Here is a 20181-nt window from a genome sequence, read left to right on the forward strand (position 1 = left end):
GGCCATGATTAAATGACTCTATAATAGTAGTGACATTTAAAGTATCTTAACATAACCGATACCTTTAGGTTCTAAAAGTGTTACAAACAGGTAAAAAAGAGGTTCTATTTAACCAAACAGTACGTTTAGGGGTGCTTAATTAACTGGTTGATGTTAGCAGGTTCCAGATCAGGCAAAGTGAGGCCTTGATAGCGATACAAAACTAAGTTTAATTTAATGAAGTAAATAAACTTGTTTTTAAACTGATGTAAAACAGTCTGTACATGTTAGTCTCAGTGAAATTAAAACCAGAAACTTCAAAAGAAAGAAAAAGTATAAAATGTTCAAGTCCACAGATAAAATTAAATTCTGAGCTTTTTGTTGACGGGGGGAGAAAAAAAAACACACACTGATCTTCATGGAACGGCGGAATGAGCCCACAAATCTCTGAAGCTGATTTTGTAAAAAAGCAGACCTGGAGATGTTCCTCACGTTCGGAGTGCAGCAGGCCCGGGCAGGCGAGCCCGAAGATGGATTCACGATGCTGACTGAGGTGTTGGAGAGGCCAATCAGAGGAGACAGTAGGTAACTATCTGAGGACTAGAGGAGGTGTGAGGAGGCTGGGGCTCAGAGACGAGGAGGAGGTGATGAAGGGGGCCCTGTCCCTGGAGCAGCTGACTGCAGCATGAAGCTGAAACATGCTCCGACATGCCGGTGTTCAATTAGCGGCGTGGCTTTCGTATGTTCGCAGCTCCAGCAGGAGAAAGAGCCACTTAGTTACAGAAAATGACTGCTGGAGCTTCAGTGAGGACGCCTGTGGACACAGTTTCTACATGTTAATTAATCGAAGCTCCTGGAAGCTCCATTTGCCAGCTGCTCTGACAAGTTTTAGAGAAATCAGATTTTATATTTACAGCAGTGCTGGGAGGAAAGCAGCAAGGCCCTCCAAGCTGTGACTAACCAGTAAAGCCCATTATTTACTAGTTTTACAGGTTATAAATACACAAAATCAGAGTTCTTTTATATCAGCCGACATTCCCAGTACAACCTCTCACAGCTGAAAAACAGTCATGGCATTGCCTTCACTTTCCTAATAGGCACATTAATCTCACCCCTGGGGTTCCTGTTATCAAAGTGTGTGTTAAAGCTTTTTTATATGAGGAATGTGGAGAAGATGTGAAGAACTAGCTTGTAATTTTGAAAGGTTATTATTATGTCTTTGGTTTCTTATTTTCTGCTTAGATAACAGCTAAATGACTCACACAGGCCTAGAGATTGTTCAGTCACCCCCCACCCCAGCAAACTCAGGTCACCAGAAAAATGTGTATTCTCCATCAGGAAACAAAAAGTGTGACATAAACCAGACACCAGAGTGTTTTTGTTTTAAAATGTGCTGTTTGCAGCCATGAGTCATGACTTTTATGGTGAAGGTAAACGTTCTCCATTTCCAGTTTGCAGACAAGCTAGCATCTTTCATGCAAACTGTGGTGACCTGCTGGCAACCAAAGCAATCACAGGGAAGTTATTGGCAGCACCCTTTGCAACCGATTTCATCTAGCAACTTCCAGCAGCCGCGCATACATTACCGACAGCAACCAGTGGTTGCCAGATCACCAACAAGCCTGAGTGACTGAGGTCTTAATAAGGTGGTTAAAAGTGGATTTATGAATCTCCCTATTCAGCTAAGATGCCACATAGGTACAAATACTACTCAGATTAGGGCTGGACTATATGGCCTAAAATCCATATCACGGTATAATTTGAAGCATGTGCGGTAACGATATATATTGTGATATATTCTTTTATTCTGTATAACGTAGTTTACACACTATAGGGCACACTTAAAATCGACGGTGTGCCTTATGTATGAATTCTGGTTGTGCTTACTGACCTCGAACCGATTTTATGTGGTAAACAGCGCTCAAAAATCCATCAAAAAATGTTTTAGTAAGACTTTGGCAAGCTATGAAGGCGCAAAGCTTGATGGACTGCCGGAGCATTACAGCTGCTGTAGTCAGAAGCCTCGCGAAGTAATCAGGGTCCTAAACTCTGTCGTCTTCAGGTCCCAAAGTCAAACGAACACTGCGGCATCACTGAGAGTTAAAAACTGTCTAAATTATTTCATCTTTAATAAAATGATCAGCGTTGCTGCTTTACCAGGTGTAACAATTAAGTTTAACATCCAGGCACCCACGAAAACATTAAATTCAACAGAGTTAGAAGTTAGCTCGCTAGTTTTCACCTAAACATGATATAGCATGTTCTGAGAGATTCCTGAAAAAATTAAAACGTATAGCTCTGCTATCACTTACAACATAAATGAAGACAGAAAATTAAAACAGTGAAAATTAAACAGCAGTGACGTTTGTAGGGTTACTGAAGTTGGGCTAGCTGGTATATAATGATGTGCTATGTGTCGCTAGAAAAACAGCTACGTTAGCATAACATTAAATGGTAAATGGCCTGTATTTATATAGCGCTTTACTAGTCCCTAAGGACCCCAAAGCGCTTTACATATCCAGTCATCCACCCATCCACACACACATTCACACACTGGTGATGGCAAGCTACATTGTAGCCACAGCCACCCTGGGGCGCACTGACAGAGGCGAGGCTGCCGGACACTGGCGCCACCGGGCCCTCTGACCACCACCAGTAGGCAACGGGTGAAGTGTCTTGCCCAAGGACACAACGACCGAGACTGTCCAAGCCGGGGCTCGAACCGGCAACCTTCCGATCACAAGGCGAACTCCCAACTCTTGAGCCACGATCGCCCCATTAGCACAGTGTAGCTGAAAGATGAACACTAACTTTTTTCCACTCGATAAAAGTTAACGTGAGGATTCCTGGTGGTTAGGGACAAATGCAATCGCATGGCAGGATGCTGTAAACGGACCAAACTTCAGTTGGGAGAACAACTGAGATAATCTACTGCGAGAGAATTCAGTATTAATGAATCAATGGTACGGAAGTGGAGAATGCGCAGTTTTTGGCTTTCCCCATATTCCAAAACTGCTTCGTCTCTTTGCTATTACTGTCGCCCGGCATAATTTGCAGATGATGTTGTTTGCAGCCGCTGCAATGCTTCCAACCAAAACAGACGCAGCTTAATGACACCATCAACATGTGCTATTGCGGTAGAGCGGTATGGTCAAAATCTCTGCCGTTGGCCAAATTTATATCGTTTATACCGTATACCGTTTATACCGCCCACCCCTAACTCAGACTATTAAAATATAGTTACAGTCTTTTGGGATTATTTATCAGCTAAAAATAGAAAGATTTTTCACAACTTGTAAACTGTTTTAAACTGCAGCTGGAGTTCCCCAAGGCTCAACCCAGGGCCTCCTTCAGATTGCTCAAATTATAAAGAAATTCAACTCAATATTATGTGAAAGATTAGGCTGTCTATCACAGCAGCCTAAGACTGAAAGAACTGGATTTGGCATTCATGTCCAGAAATGAGATGAATCTGAGAGTTGAGGTTTTATTTCTGTTCCATTTTGTTTCAAACATTTCTACACAGCCTCGGCTGTTTTATCATTTTTTTATCTAACCCGAGATGGGTTTGATGCAACGACTGTGCAGCAGAGTGCCAGTGCTCAGCACTACATTGCAGGTGTCACTGATCTGTTTGCAGGTCTACACAGCTGTGTCCAGAGGCACTTATGGTGCCATTTGGATTTGAACATTTATCAGGTGATGCCAGGCCAACCAAATGACGTGACATGTTACAGTCCATAAAGTCCAAAATGGATTTTACCCTCTGCAAAACATGTCCATGTTTGACTTAAAGAGATGAGTCAATGTGGTCTTTTTTGAGGTTTTAGATTCCCATCAGGCCAAGGACAAGGAAAAGGAAGCGCTGGCTTTTAACACTGCAGTAACAGTTTGAAATAGTGCTATAAACTCTGCATGTGGCTAAAAAATAAACCACTTGTTGGGCTTTTACCTTTCAAATGAACAAAAAAGATGGCAGGTGGAACAACTTCGAGCACATTAGAATAAAGAAAGAATCCATTAAGACGCTGAATCCTGCCTGCATTTTACCTGGGTCTAAGTGGTCACTCATAGCAGGAGGCTTTTAAAATATCTTTCTGCTTTTCAGCTGCTGCTATAGTTTCCATCCGCTTCCAGTTTTTGCCATCATGCATCAAACCCCGGACGCGAGTGCTGAGAGGGGGCTGTTGATAGCTGGTGTCCAGCAGGTCGCTGTACAGAAACTGATTGAGTTTATGGAGCGGCAGATGTGGCGTTGCCTCTCAGTTTGCCTCTGGGAGCTGCAGATGACACACTGCCATTCATTTCTCCTCCGAACCTGCAGGGATGACGACGCCGGCGTCCCACTCCATCTTCATGCTATCACACAACAAATTGCCTTTTCATTAGAAGCAGGTAAATGAAATTGTCTTTTCTCTCTGCTGCTGCACATGTGAGAGGGAAGTCGGCCATGTAGGGACTCAAAATCCATTACAGCTTCGACAGACTGAACTGTACATCATCGCCGAGGAGGGACACCATGCTGACCATGTTATCTGTGATGGAGGAAGAAACACCTGGATGCTGTTACTGCCACACATCAGTGGATGTGTGCTGTTCACTGCTTCCTGAAACATTTCTGAAGAATGAAGTGCCGCAGGGAGGGGATCAAACACTTCACTGTTTATGCCATGAGACAGTTTGTCTAAATCTGCAGAGAATACAATACAAATACCCAGAAAGCAAACAAGCTTCTCCTTCAATTAGCACGTGTAGAATCTAAAGCAGGATTCATTAGGACCAGGATCAACAAACAAATCTTTTAAAAAAAATACTTAGCGTACATCGTGAACTAGCCTCATCAGTCGAAGGTGCTCTGACCCTCATAATCTTCAAATGATTTCTTTAACTTTTTAAAAACTTTGCTTCTGGTCTTCCACCTCCAGTTTTCAGTCTGAATTACATAAGCAGCTGCACCATGATAGTGTTTAAATGTTTGTCCAATGGTTTCTTTGGTGAGTAAGATTCCTTGATTTAGACTGTTTTAGGGGTTTTCCTAGGGCTGGGCCATATTATACCGTTCATGGTAACACCGGTATAATGTTGGGCAACGATAAGAAAATGAAATAGCGCGATAGAATATGGGTAAACACACATGCGCAGTGCCTTTGTTTTCATGCGCACATGGCAGAAAAAGCATGGCGGAGAATGAGAAGGGCGAAAGCGGATCGTTGAATCAAACGGATGAACCAGAATTGGTTTGTAAAAATGCTGCAACTTCAGTGGTGTGGAACTGGTTTAGCTTTTGTCCGTCAGATACACAACAAAGCACTATTTTTGGTAGAGCATGCTAGCGGACCCTCATTATTACCATGTTTTTTGGGAAATACGGCACACTTAAAATCAATCCTTTGATTTTTCTGAAAATCGACAGTGCCCCTTATAATCCCATGTGCATTATGTATGAATTCTGGTTGTGTTTACTGACCTCGAAACGATTTTATGTGGCACACGGCGTTCTAAAGTCTTTGCCAGAGCCTGATTTGCACTCAGTGTTTATTGTTAAATCACTCCTGCTAAACATTAGCATGTTTCAACCCATTTTCACTTCATCTTCACCTTGACCGTCTTTAGATCAGCATTTACATGGTGTGACCTGGTAATGGACATGAGCGAAAGAAACATCCTCCTCGGCACAGTGCTACACCTTCAAATCTTTAATCCGCTCTGAGCAGCCAAACTCTTATCTGCAGGCCCTTGAGCAGCTGCAGATCGAAAGCATGGTGGGTAAAAGGTACCTGAGCAGCAGCGGTAACATTTACAGCCTCACCTCTCTGCCCAACACGCTGCTGCTGTTCTCATGCATGAAAAACAGAAACATGAGAAAAGAAGATGTGCGTCTTTCAAATATAAAGTAATTCACTCCTCTTAGTCAAAAGCTCTTGCACATTTCTCCGGTGCATTACATCATTAAGTTTCCCTCAGTCCTGTCAGCATCAGAAAATCTGCTCTCTGCCTCTTTGCTGTGCTTCTGTGCTGGCTGAGAATCACTGTAAAATGGCGGCTGCAGTAAAGAAGCTCTCTTTGATTTTCAGGTACTGAACCCAAAACGTTTGGCTGCTCTCCACAGGAAGAACAAAAATAGCTGTCCAAAAACAAGCCAAATGGTTCCTGGAATCCACTGAACATCCTGACTCGCCCTTTTTAAAACTCTTCCAGTGTTTCAGGTTCAAAGTCTGCATTTTCATCCTGAGCTGTGGGACAAGGTTCTGACTAAAATCAAGCTTTTGTACTCCACGTTCAGTTTTCTAACAATTCCTTCAGCCTTTGATCATTTCCCTGTAATGTTCCCGTACATAATGTTCCACAGGCTTCCAATTTTCACTGTGAACACTCGTAAGCAATTTTCTGACTCAATCTCAGTCCTCCTGATTTGTCTTTCAGAGAATTTCTCGTTAGAAGCCAGAAAGCTTTAACTGCTGTTAGAGGAAATGTGAGTACAGGAGCAGCAGAACAGCAGCAGCAGCTAATTTTAGGGTTTACGTGACATTAGACTGATGCAGAAAAAAACTATCAAAAGGTCAAATCAATCAGTAAAACAGGAAGGGCTGCACAGCAAGCAGAGAGCTGTGTGCATAACAACCTCAAATATGAAAAACAATTAAAGCTCGTTTATTCATCTATACTGGGGGATGCATCTTACAATTAAATTAAAATTAATTCCTTTTTACACAAAATCATAACTTGGTTTTAAGTAGTTTTCAGAGCAGATTTGTACTTTGTTTTGGTCTTCATTTGAGCTTGGTTTGATTTGGCTTTTGGTCCATTTTTGGGCTTTGTTTACAATGTTTTTAGACTTGCTTTAAAACCGAATTGGCCTTATTTTTGGGCTTTATTTCAGACTGATTGTGGGATTGGTTCTGGGCAGATTTGGACTTCAATTAAGACTGAATTTGGTGTTTGTTTTGGACTATTTTGAGTTTTAATTATTGGCTCTGAACTTGGCTTAGTGTGGTTGTTGGACCGTTTTGGTTTTGGGTTGATCTTGGGCTTGGTTTAGATTGGATTTGGCTCGGTATCTTCTATCTCTTGATGCGATCTAGACTGACTCCACAATGCTCAGATCAGGACTGTGTGTCAAACCATCTGTAGAAGGACTCATTGTTCTGCTTATAGATGAAGATAGCTATTTCAGACTCTGGTTAAATGTTTGCGGCTTGTCCTCTTGCCACCACCTCATACTTATGCACAGGGCCATATGTTTACTGTTGCCGTCCTCAAAGCTGATAAAAAGCAGAAAAAGAAGAAACTGCATCCCTGTGAGGCGTTTGCTGCACCGTCCGGGCATCAGCATTCATGCCTTCATGTTTTATAGACCCGAGTTTCATCAGAGACACTCAGGCCTGCAGCCCTGCTTCAGTCAGCAAACAGCATCTGCGTCGCCATCTCTTTATTTTCATGCAAGCACAAGCCTTGTTATATTTGGCATGTTGCTACGGAAACTAGCTTTCGTTTAAGGACCACAGTTGCCTCTTCCACGAAGACAAACTCAGGTAGAGAAAAAGCTTTTGTCACATTACAGAGCCAACAAAGAAGGAAAAATCTGGCAAGCAGGTCATTATTTTTCATTAAGCAAAGGCGCACAGTAATCAGTCTGCAGGCAGGCATTCAGCTGACCCTCACAGAAACACACCCAGGGCTACGAGCACTTACACAGTCATCCCAAATAACAGGGCGCCTGAAGGCAGCCGCGCCACTTCAGCTTGCTCCAAATAATTGGGTTAATTTAGCCGTTTAGTGTGATGACGCCTCAGGACGGCGCCCAAAAAGTCCACAGCAGCTCCAACCAAAAACTACAAACTGCAGCAGCAAAAGCAGCTCTGCTTCCCTTTATCTCCTTCTCTGAGGCCTCTCTGTCCAAACCCCATTTATTTTTAATTGCTTTTCACGGTTTGTCCGCATCTTTGTTTACGTCTCTGCGACGTCTGATAAGCCAGCACAATAATGGCAAATTAATTTGACTACATTCACCGAGGTAGCAAAAATGTCAGCCTGTAAAATGAAACTCATGAGCAGTGATTCTTCTTCCTCCTCTTCTTCTCCTCGCAGCACAAACATAAGCTCATTCTGCTGCTTTCATTAGTTTTCTGAGCACATTTCCATTCGCCGGCCTGCCTGCAGAGCAGCTGGGGTGCCTGGCAGCCTCCATGTAAACACAATGCATGTCAGAGGGCACAGAAGACGCATCGCGGCGCCTCAACAAAGTCCCACAGAGGACTGAAACAAGTCTGTAAGAGCCACTGAAGTGATTCTCAGGAGGGGACTGAGCTCATTTCACCTAAAACACCTGCAGAGGGCTGAAAAAATGGCCGCCTCCTCCTCTTTCATAGGTTTGTCATTTTCATAGAGAAGAACTGAGTTTTAGCATCCAGCAACACACAAACATATCTTCTGTACCTACTTTTGGCCATACAGCATGCCACTACACTCCTCTTTAAGACTCTGTCTTTTTAACCATGTGACTCTCCTCTGTGTCCCAACATCAGTAAATTGAAGAAACTCGATTTCTGCCAAACTACAGATTTTTCACATTAAGCTTGGTGTGCTTCTAAACACTAACAACCCATAACCTTCATCAACCTGTCACATGAAGCCAACAACATCTTAAACCAAGTCCTCCTTTCTCCAACCACAACCACCCAAACTTGCTTTGTTTGGATGCAGTTTCTAGTGGCTGAACTGAGGCTTTAACTGCTCGTGTTTTTCTCCTCTTCGGGCCAACTCTACATCCCATCGCTGCCTTTCACCCATCACTCATGGCGACCTTGTCGAGAAAAAACAAATTAAAGTCCCATTTATTATGCGGCGCTCTTTGTTAGTGCCTGACTGCCAGTGCAAGGACGCCCCCACCGCTCCCTTTTGACTAAATTTAATCCCAAACCCCAACTGCTCCACCTGACACTCTATTTGGCTTGTTCTGATCAACAGTTTGTGGGTTTTAGTAGCTGATAGTTTGTCTTTCTCCTGCAGGAAGAAGACAAACTGGCCTCGCTCTCTGCTCTTTTTTCTTCCCTCTGTTCTGACACTCAGATCATCTACGGTTGTAAATCCTCGTCCCTGCTCGCACTCACACAGAGATGAATAAATCAAAACGGTCATTTTTCATTCAGGAGTTCAGCGGACACGCATCAAGAGCACTTCTTCTACCGGGTCGCCCTTCATCTCAAGGTTGTCCTCAACAGCCTTTAAACAAACACAAACCTCATGAAGTGTTTCAATCCTTCAGCACTAAATGTTCCCATCTCACAAAGAACCTCTCACGATATAAAAATAAATAAATAAATAAATAAGTTAATAGTCTAAATGTTTGGACACAAAAAGACCAAACCAGGGCTGTGGGAAGTGGATTTAAACCTCGATGTTTCTGTTTCAGTTATTCACAGGAAAAAGAAAAACGTTTGTTACAGACTTCAGATGTGACTGTTATTCCATCAGTTTAACACCAACTCCAGATGTTTCAAAAAGGTTTTTAGAATGTAAAATGTGAGCAACAAAATCATTGTGGTTTGACTGGAGTTGGCCTCAATTATAGCTTAGAAAACTACTGATGTTAAAAAACAAGCACAATAAGCATTTTTATAGTTTAGAACTTGGATTTGAAATGCTTTTGGCCTAATTTTGGGCTGTGATTTGGACTAATTTGTCATTTCGTTTAAAATTGAATTTTTGAGCCAGATTTGAACTGCTTTAGGATATAGATATTGGAATTCATTTAATCTTGGTTTTACTGAGCTTCACACTTGGTTTTGGACTAATTTAGGGAAAGATTTAGAGTAGTCTGAGACCTCATTTAGTGTTGGACCTAATTGCTGGAAAGGTTTTGAGCTTGGCTTGAAGCTGTTTTGGAAGTGGGCGCTGGGTTTGGTGGTGGTTTGTTGGATTAAAAACTGAATTTGGGAGCAAATTTGTGTTTGGGTGGTTTAGATCGGTTTTAGATGTGGCTTGACAGAATTGCTGCAGTTCCTGTTTAATGTTTATTTGGGACCAGTTTCAGTGGCATATTTGATCTAGTGGACATTACAGGAACTGCAAGCATTTGGTCATTCTTCATTTGTCAGCAATGTTGTGCTTGGGACCAAAACTTGGCTAATTTTGGATTTAATAATAATTAGAAAAGTGGAAAATAAAGTCTGACTTGAAATTATAAATGAAATGCAATATAAATGTGGTCTTTGATTTCAGAAAAAAAAAATTTAATATTTCCAATTTTTAACATTTTCTCTTAATGTAAAAACATAAATAAAATAATGAACCAATTTCAATTGAGGTACAGTTAACACTTGATCTTGACTCATCTCAGTTTTCTTTTAATGATATGAAGCATAATGTGATTCATCTGTTTCTGTTGAGTCTCTTTAATCCAAAGCAAACATTGCAGCTGTATCCAGCAGTCAAAGGGCTTTCTTCTTTGAGGCGTTAAGTGTACGTTGAGTACACATTCAAAGATCTGTAAGCCTTCACACCATCGACCCTCACGGCTCCACCGAGTTTCACAAGAATAAAGTTTGATTGTTGTAAAAAAGAAATCCAATAAACTCAGTGCAGTGATCCCTCCAGAGCACAACAGCCCAATGAAACCCTGACTTTGTGACTCAGTTGTTGCACACGGCTGCATTCAAGGCCATTTCTGAGGCCTTCGCTGTGAATATTCAAAGAAACTCTCCTGCCTGTATTCTTTGGTCGACCATTTCCTGTTTAGTTTCCAGGCAACTTGCCTTCACATTTTCACACTCAGGCGTGATTAAGCAAACATATTATTCTCCCTCTGAAGGCCCATCAAACACATTTTAATTCCTCGCATGCAGCTCTTTATCCGGTCAGAAACACTCACTGCTTCTGCTAAACCGAGTCCAGTGCTGAAGGTGAAGAAGACGGCGCCCTGCAGCCTAGCGAATCTGTCAGAAAACGGTCTTGGCAGAGGAAAGGTGACGCATTCGCAGCTTTAAATCTGGGCTCAACGTGGGAAATCCCTCCTTTTCAGTTTTAATCACCATCATCAGCCACTTACACAGCAATAAGCTGTCATGTTGCTTTATGTTTGCATCTGTGCGCCATTTTCCAGAGCAAGGCCGGCTTGTACAGCTGTGTTCCCTCCCAGTGAGCAGCACTTTATTTACACACACACATTTAAAGGCATGGCAGGGCTATTAATAGCAAGGCGGCCCTGATCTCTGCTTTGTGAGGAGACTGCATACGAACCATGCCATCTTCTGGCTACAGCAGAAAGAGGAGAAAGGGAGAAAGAGACAGAGCAAGAGAGAGAGAGAGTAATCACTGCCGATATGCAGCCGGCACAGAAGTAGAAGCTGAGATGCTGGGTGCTCTCAGACGATAAGGAAAAAGAGACTCGGGGAAGAAGTGTTAGTCCAACAGCATCTTACTCAGAAGCACCGCTCTGAAAAAACCAGCTGGATAAAAATCAGACGCAACAGAAGCCAATCAGAAACCTCCACAGAAAGCAAAAGATGCCACAGTGATGGTCTGATTAACATCAGTGTGGATGGTTGTTTTCGGTTTCATGTCAACTTCACTTACACATAAACATCAGCGTCATCGGCATAGAAGCTTTCCACAATTTACAGACATTTGATCTGTTGGTCAAGTCGAGAGGAGCAAACGTATGCAGTTAGGGCGACATATCAAATCGAAATAACTTCTTTGCATTAAAGAGGAACAAGAATATGTTGTCAGGTGGGAAATTCTGGACCAGTAAGTAAACTAATTTATTACAATTCCATCCATTAACGCAGTGTGGTCAGTAAATTCTGCTGTGTCCACACAGCTGCTGTTAGGGGGTATTTGATAAAAAATAAACACTGCAAGGCCTTTAAGGGGGTACAACATGGATACCAATGCTGTTTGCAACAAGTAGCAAGTCTCAGGTTTAATTCCTGTTTGTTCCCATTCCCAGTTTCCTCATATTTGCTGTCTGTATCCACTGGCCATTAAATGTACCGAAAAAAAAAGGTGTTAAATAAAACCACAAACTTATTCACATTCCACATTTGTGAGAAACACAATATAATTAGTACCAAATGAAAGACACAGTCAGGGATTTGTCTGTGTTTCTGACTTTTCCCAAGGATTTTCACATAAATAAAATATTTGTGGAAAGTGGGATTTCATTTACTCAAGAACAAAACATATTTTTGTTTACTAAATGAACAAAAAAAGCAATAAAATCCACGTAGTGATTCAGCTGTATTCTACCTTGGGGCATTTCTCGCAGGCTGCAGCTAACAGCAGGATATTTATGAGGAAAAGTATCTGACAGAAGCTGAATAAACTGTCACCATCACATAAAAACGTAAACACATGATGACCTGAAGGAGGATATATACTCTCAAAACACAAGAGATTCTGCACTGAAGATACACTACAGACATTATCTACCAAATCTAATTTAGGATTTTTGTTTTCCCTAAACCTGAGCAACGAGTGAAAACAAGCAGCCACGGAAAGTGCAAATCACAAAGATTAATATCTGTGAACAGCAGGACTAGTCACAGTTGTTTTTTGTGTGTTTACTGCAAACACACACAAACACAATCCCAGAAATTCCACATAATGTGTTCATCTAAACATCTGCACCAAACGTCTTTCACATAACGGGGGAGATGCAGGCAGCATCTGACCAAACAGCCTTCAGCCTTCACACTTGGATACTAACCGAAACTAAAAATGATTATCCTCCAGCTGACACACAGCCCCTCCCCTCACTAGCAGCTGAACACACAAATAGCAGCACAGCAACAGTAACCATTTAACTTGTTAGTCAAGTTAATTGGCTACTGTTACAGTTAAGTTATTGTTTAGGCAGCAGCTAGCAGCTAAATATAAAACAACAATGTTAATGCTGGAGAGATACAGGAAACATTATCAGCCTCACCTTCCTGTAAGGTTAGTTTAACAGCAAAACAGGTTTTATGCTTTTCTAAAATCCCAAACTGAAGTTGACAAGCAGCTAGATTAGAAACTGCTGCTGTTGCTACCGTAGCATTCATCACCAGGAGCACAGCGCTACCTCAGAAAATCAGATCATTTTCTGAAAATTTAGACTTTTTAATTTGTGGATTTGTTGGATTTAACCTCATGTTTGATTGGACACCAGGTAGCAGGATCATTTCTATTCTTTGCTAGTACGGATGTTACAGATGATGCCCTTCTTTAAACTCGACTCTAACCGCGCCGCTGAGGTCTGATGTCACATGCCCACACAGAGATATAAATGCCATAAAAAGTACCTCAAACCACCTCCTGCTGCAGCATGTGGAGTGAGGCCTTTTTGTATTTCTGGGTCTCTGTACTATCCCAAGTTTCCTGTAACCATCCTTGCTTCCAGCAGCCATTTTGTTTCCGGCCTGCTGAAGCAGTGTTAGTGTTCTGAGCCTCCTCCTGCTCCTCCTTTCATCCACCTGCCCTCCGCCGGCTCTGACGCCTCCCCTGACAAACATTGTGTTCTCCGGTCAGATCACCTGGTTCCCCCGAACCTTTCCAGCTGGAGCTCTGACTCACAGGTCAGCGTAACGGCGGCAGGGAGAGCGGCGGCTGATATTTTTAGTGAGTGACTCAGACAGACACATCTCTCTTTTCTCTCCACGCTTTTGACTTAACGTCTTTGCAGAGCGGCTGAGCTGTAATGAGCGAACACAGGGAGGATTTGCAGCAGGATGAAAGGAGCCGCTCGCCGCTGGATGGAGTGTTTTCATGCTCAGCTCCATCAAAGTTACAGCCCCTTCTTTTGTTTCACTTTAAAGGGCGAAGAAACAAACTGAACTGTCACGTGTGATGAAGGCAGATTTGCCGATTTATTCTCTGAAATGCCAGCAGCCAGAATTAGACGTTAATCCACACCTGCAGGAGGTGTTGACGACTGAACAGCACGCTGAGCACAAATCAAATCCACATCTACAAAAAGAGATTATGAGAGTTCATTTGAAGAGATTATTTTATGGCAAGGGAAAAAAAAAAACCCAGCTAATTACAGCCTGAGTGGGAAGAATAATCAGAAAGGTCTCAGGTTCACTTTGTCCTCCAGAAGCTGCTAAACAAAACTGAGAACATCAGACTGTTCAAAAATATGTTCATGTCCACGACAGTGCATGGCTGCAGGGTGGTTTAGCACGTTTTAAAGTCTTAATGTTAGCTTTCTGGATGCTGCAAAATAGGGTTTTGGAGTCCGAAGTGAGGATGGTAGGATGGGAGGGTGGAGTGCTGAGCTGTTGGTGAAAGAACTGTATCCACAGACGAAGAGAGCATCACACAGACACCTGCCAAATAAAATCCTACAACTGGAGCTCCGCCTTCCTGGACAGTCTGCTAGTACAATAACCTCACAGCAGCCATATTATTGGTCACATGATTAAAAATGCTCCAAAAGGCTCCAACAGCACAAACACGCTCCAGAGGTCCAGTTCAGGGACTGATTTAGCTCAGGTAAGGCCAGCAGACAGCTAGCAGCCACAGCCGCCTGTCAGGTCAAATAGGCCACACCCCTTATAATAAAACCTTTAAATTTGCTACAGAGACCAAAACAGTTTGTGTACCAGAGTGTAAACATGTTTATTTCTGCTGTAAAGTTTTAACACGAGAGTCTATGAGGAGTGCCTCACCACTTGAGCCCCTGCTGGTGGAACAGAGGAACTGTAGGTTTTTGTGCTTCATGTTGCAGTTGCTTGGGTGGTGTTACCTTCAGGGTCACTAAAATCTTGGTGCCCCTCCACAAAGTGTGGAGATAAGAAAGTTCAGATGCACCTCTCATACAGATCACTCCAATAAAGCACAGCAAGCTGGAATGATTATCTCATTAACTGGTGACAGTTTTTAATGGTTTACCAGGACATTTAAACCAACCTTTATCCAAGTGAAACTTAACCAGCTTCCACAACCCAGCAAGGTTAATCATACAGCAACCTCCATGACGTTAAAAAACTGTTCTGGTTCTATTACAGAAAATAGAAATATAGTTCAAATCTGCAGACTCTCCCCTTTCAGGATCTTCTGCAGAGAGCGCCTCGTCTTCAGCTATCAGCTCCATATCTAAACCAGCATGTGACCAAAGAGCGGTCTGAATTAAAGCAGCAGACACGTGCGTTTAAACCAGATTATTTTAGGTTTATCTGAGACGCCTCACAGAACACTCTCACACTTTTGAGGCTGTTCATTTTCCTGACTGCTTTGCTGCCTGCAGACACCCAGCAGATTCATTTCACTTTCAAAGAACTTCTTTGACAGTCGGGACGCTCTGTCAGTGTTAGTTAGTCGGTGAGCCTCTGGGTACCCAGCCACAATAACAAATCTGGATATCAGTGCAGAATTAGTGAGTCAGGTCTGTTTTACAGTTCTGTGAGTGTACCTCTGTGACTGAAGCCCATTCTCAGTTCAAAGCTCCGAGACTTTGGAGGCACAAACGCCCCCAACTTTGAAGCCGATCGGGGAGACTGCCAAGCAGAGGCTGACAGTGGGAGGGGTCTGGATGAAGGCTGAGAGCCTCCCCGGAGGCTCCTCCACTACTGCACGAAAGAAAACACTCGACTTCAAAGCACAGCTGAAACTCACCATCTTCACTGCCTCCACCATGCAAATCAGAGAGAGCAGAGGCTTCACCTTTCACATCTGGAGGCTCTATCTACATCTGCACTCCTGCCTATATTCATATGTTTGCAGAGCCTGTCTAAGATACCACACATAGGCCACAGTCTTCATTGTTAATTCTTTGCTTCAGAACGGTTCATGGGCTAGGACGACCCACGTCTGGAATAAAAGACCAAAGTATCGACCGGCAAAGTAGCTGAAAAGAAGAAGAAGAAAAAAAAAAAGATCAATATGAGGTTTTTAGGAGGTCTTCACCTCTGTTATATCACCAAACTCCTTTGACAAATAACAGTAATTTCGCCCTGCAGGACTGCGCTCTTCAGTGACGTTTAGGATTAGTTCAGTGGATCCAGGCAGCAGCAAAGCAGAACTTCTGACATATTTTAGGGAACAGTTACTGGTTTTGTTAATGGAGTCTGGTGGTGATTTTAAAAAGGCAATTAAAATATTTTCAATAAAGCGAACTGTTTTCACTGTTCGCAATGCAGGGTTATGTGGGTCCATTTAACATTACAACACAACAGAAGAAAGGAGCGGGAGTGCTCCCGAATGTTCAGGTTCCACTGAAGGAGTCTGACAAACTAACACCATTTACCTTCACCAAACCAGGACCTAGAACTGGCTCTAACTTAATGGCTGTTCCGAAGGTTTAAACCACATAATTTACCCAAAGTTCAGCTGCCTTGAATTCAATCCTGAAGCCTGTTGAAATGTGGACCAGAACTGTCACTTTCCTGCATGCTATAATCTCCGTGTCATGTCCATGCAATCTGTCCAAAACAACAACAAACAAACCCCAAAAACCCAAACAGGTTATCCAGCTTCGTCCAGGTCAGCTTGGCTGTCTTTATACTGATAATCAGGTATGCAGTATACCTCCTCTCTCAGCAGTTGGACAGCATCCTTGAGAAACAGTGTCTGTGTAGAGCTGGACTTCTTGAGAGCACTGCCAAAGTTCTGTATGTTTCCATTTGTTCCACGTTCATAAAGCTCCAGGCGATGCAAATGATTTCTAAACAATGTGTGCAGATAACTTTATTTATTCTGTCCAAACAGATATGTGTTTGGTTGTTAAAGTGAATTGAAGTCGTGTTGCTCCAGGTGGCTGGATCTGTCGTGAACACTGATGATTGTTCTTCTTGAAGAGAAATGAAAGGTTTTGTTATTAAGAACTCAGACAGAGGTAAACTCAGCCGGCAGGATTGCATGTGGAAACGGGGGAAACTCTCCGTGGCATTAAGTCTTTACTGGGCCGCTTTCCAAGGCGATGTTTGTGTCACTGCTGCTTTGATTAAAGGGATTTTCAAAGCTTATATCCCCCACAAACTAGGAAGGCATTATCAGTATTAAAGCAGCGATGCCTTGAGCTATGCTGAAGATCTGTGGATGAGATCAGATTGGAGAGGGATGGCAGGATTAGACGCACAGAGGCGTAGACCTGACAGCTCATCACAGCTTAACAGAGGCATGATCCCCAAGACACCGCCGATATCCCTCCATCTCCTGAATATCTGGACCCAAGACCAGATCTACACTGTAGGAGGGGAGGAGTCAGCATGCATTTTTCAGGAAAAGTTTCCCCTGAAATACACCAGCTGCCCTAATCTGAAAGTTAGACGCAAAACGTGTTTGTCACTACCAAGACCAAGCTCAGGGGTGTATACAGCTGGGAGTCTCAGGCAGCCTTAGCAGAGATGTCCGGACCTTCCTGTCCCCACCTGAGCACCTCCTTCAGGTCTTCTGGGGGGGGAGGACACCGAGCATGCCTAGAGATATTATCTCTCCCACCTGTCCTGGGTCTGTCCTGCTTGTTAATTCTGATATTATTACCCATCTCTGGGTCCAAACCTCTTCTTCAAGCTCCACAATCAAACTCTGAGGCACCGGTGAGATTTTAAAACAGTCCAAATTATTTTGGTTCAGTTCCTGTTACAGCAAAGACGAAGAAGAGGATTTACCAGCTTCATCCTACTCCGTGTACAGATGATATGTTCTGCTGAAAGACTACTAAAACACAAAAAACAACCAGGTGCTTTATGCTAAAGAAAGAAAGCTGAACAGTTTCCTGACCGGACTCTCAGATATTTACTGTGGAGCACGTGATGTTTATTGTCGTATTTATGGTCATCATCTGGTGGAGGTAATTAAAAAAACGACCCCGTGACCTTTTACAGAGAAAAGGAGACCATGGAGGAGGCGGAGGGCACCGCTGAAACTTCACGCTCTCAGAAAAAACACCACACAAGTCAACAACAAGTAGGGATACCTGCACCAGGAGACCCTCACCTCCACTGCCTGTCTGGGACTCTCTGTAATAATAATAATAATGGATTGGATTTATATAGCGCTTTTCAAGGCACCCAAAGCGCTTTACAATGCCACTATTCATTCACTCTCACATTCACACACTGGTGGAGGCAGCTACAGTTGTAGCCACAGCTGCCCTGGGGCAGACTGACAGAAGCGAGGCTGCCATATCGCGCCATCGGCCCCTCTGGCCAACACCAGTAGGCAGTAGGGTAAAGTGTCTTGCCCAAGGACACAACGACCAGGACAGAGAGCCCAGGGATCGAACCGGCGACCTTCCGGTTACAGATGCGATTCCCAACCCCCTGAGCCACGGTCGCCCATGTACAAAGTCACAGGTAGACTTTGACCATTAGTTCACGTCTTAGTATCATTTTCTTTCAGTCCATCAGTTCTCACTGATTAAACCAGTGCCTTATTATCACTCCTGCACTGTGAGTTAATGTTTGGAAAACATAATTAGGTCAATTCAAAAAGTCAAATGCGAACGAGCATAGAAACTGAAATCTGTGACGTGCAGCAAGGTTTGAATTATTATTATTACCCGAGCTTTATTCTTCTTCCAGGCCTCATCAGGTCAATGTTTCTGCTTCCTTTTGTTTGTAGGCGTCTCCGGGTTCTCCTGCTGGCTCCTTGTGTTTTGAATTTTTTTCTTTGGTCTTATTTTTCATTTTTTGTTATAAGCAGTTATAATATGTTAAACCTTCACCTTCCTGCCTATCTCCATTATTTTGGGTCAACTAAACATGATAATCAATAAGAGTAATTTATGCTCCTTGGATCCAGTTTGGCTCCATTTGCTCTGATCCTCTTTTCTTGCTTTTAAATACTGCAGATGACTAATCTGAGGATCAAAGCCTTGAGAAAAAAAACAAGAGAGATGTGATCTTTCAAATGAGTAGCGACAGAGGAATTCTCAGCAGCTTTCTTCTCTTTCATGCACATAAATAAGTTCCTTTTCTTCTTCTTCCTGGTTGTGTTTTGTGTTGTTAACCTGATGAAAAGGCCGCAGCCTGAGATCTACTTTAGCTACAACCCCACCTGATCAATTTTTCAAAGGGGCTTTGAAGTAACCCTGGCTGAATGCAGAGTCCTACTTCCTTTTATGGCGAGGTCTCTACCCCCTTTTTAAGCAAGCTACTAGACTCAATAATGCATTAAAAAAAAAAAAAAAAAAAAAGCAGGGCATTGTGGGATGCTGGCCTAAAAGGAGTATGTAAATGAGCTCCAGGAAATACGGCCACTCCCACACATAGTTCAGATCTAAATGGGGGGAAAACTGCAGGAAATTGTTTTCTGCAAGTTGTGAGTTTTCTATTCGGTTTGTTTTGAGGCAGCTGGAGGAAAACGGCAGCTCCATCACGACTCAATGTTCCCTTTTTTTTCCCTCTCCATCTCATGAAGCTGCGAGTGAAATGGTTTAAATCTTCAGAGATGTCAGACGTACAATCAGAGCCGGCAGGAGACGAGTTATGAAACGGTTTCCATAACAAAGACTAATCAGACCAACATTCACGTTTCTATTTTTTTAGTCCTTTACTATAATTGACCTCTTTCTGGTGATGTCTGTTTAGCTGGCTCACTGAGCCCATTGTTTGTTCCTAAAAAAGCTTTGACAAATGAACCACTTACACACACACACACACACACACACACACGCGCGCAACAAAAACCTAATCAGAGAGCACTGAATGAGGCCTGGACAGCCGGCGCTGAGAAGGAACCAGCTGCTGCAGAGAGACAAAAACATTCCTCTCTTTGCTCTGCTCGCTTTCTCACAAAGACAAAGACGAGCCAGAGACAAACGCCGCCGATCTGCATCCTCACGCGCCAATGAAGACGTCGGCCGTGGTTAATGTTTGGAAACACAACTTTGTTAAGGTCTGAAAGTCTCTGCTGTCACAGCTCGAAATAATAAATATTCGGTTATATTTCGGCAGCATATTAGCAAGGCTCTGATGGAGTCAGGTTTCTGCTAAGCACCAAAACAATGATGGAAAATATACACTTGTTTAAAAAGAAATACAATCTCCAAACAGCATTAAAACTAAACACTGCTACAGATAATGACACTGAAACTTGAACTTATTGAATTGTGAATTGTGCGCTAAAATCAGGATTCACCTGTGTCAGGTGGCCCCGCCTCACTGTGCCCCATCATCAGGTGATGAAGTTCACCTATGTAAAATCATCTTAATCTTCTGAGGTCTGCAAAATCACAGGTAAGAACCTAAACCCTATATTTTGGAGAAAGGCAGGAGA

General features: G+C 42.9%; 1 protein-coding gene across 3 annotated transcripts in view; it reads right to left on the minus strand.

Annotated features, from left to right (window-relative positions):
* The window catches only part of phf21b (PHD finger protein 21B), a 91865-nt gene that overhangs the window by 50276 nt on the left and 21408 nt on the right, over positions 1–20181 (minus strand). The window lies entirely within an intron of this gene.

The sequence above is a fragment of the Astatotilapia calliptera genome, chromosome 17 (assembly GCF_964374335.1).
Source record: "Astatotilapia calliptera chromosome 17, fAstCal68.1, whole genome shotgun sequence".
In the NCBI taxonomy this organism is placed as follows: domain Eukaryota; kingdom Metazoa; phylum Chordata; class Actinopteri; order Cichliformes; family Cichlidae; genus Astatotilapia; species Astatotilapia calliptera.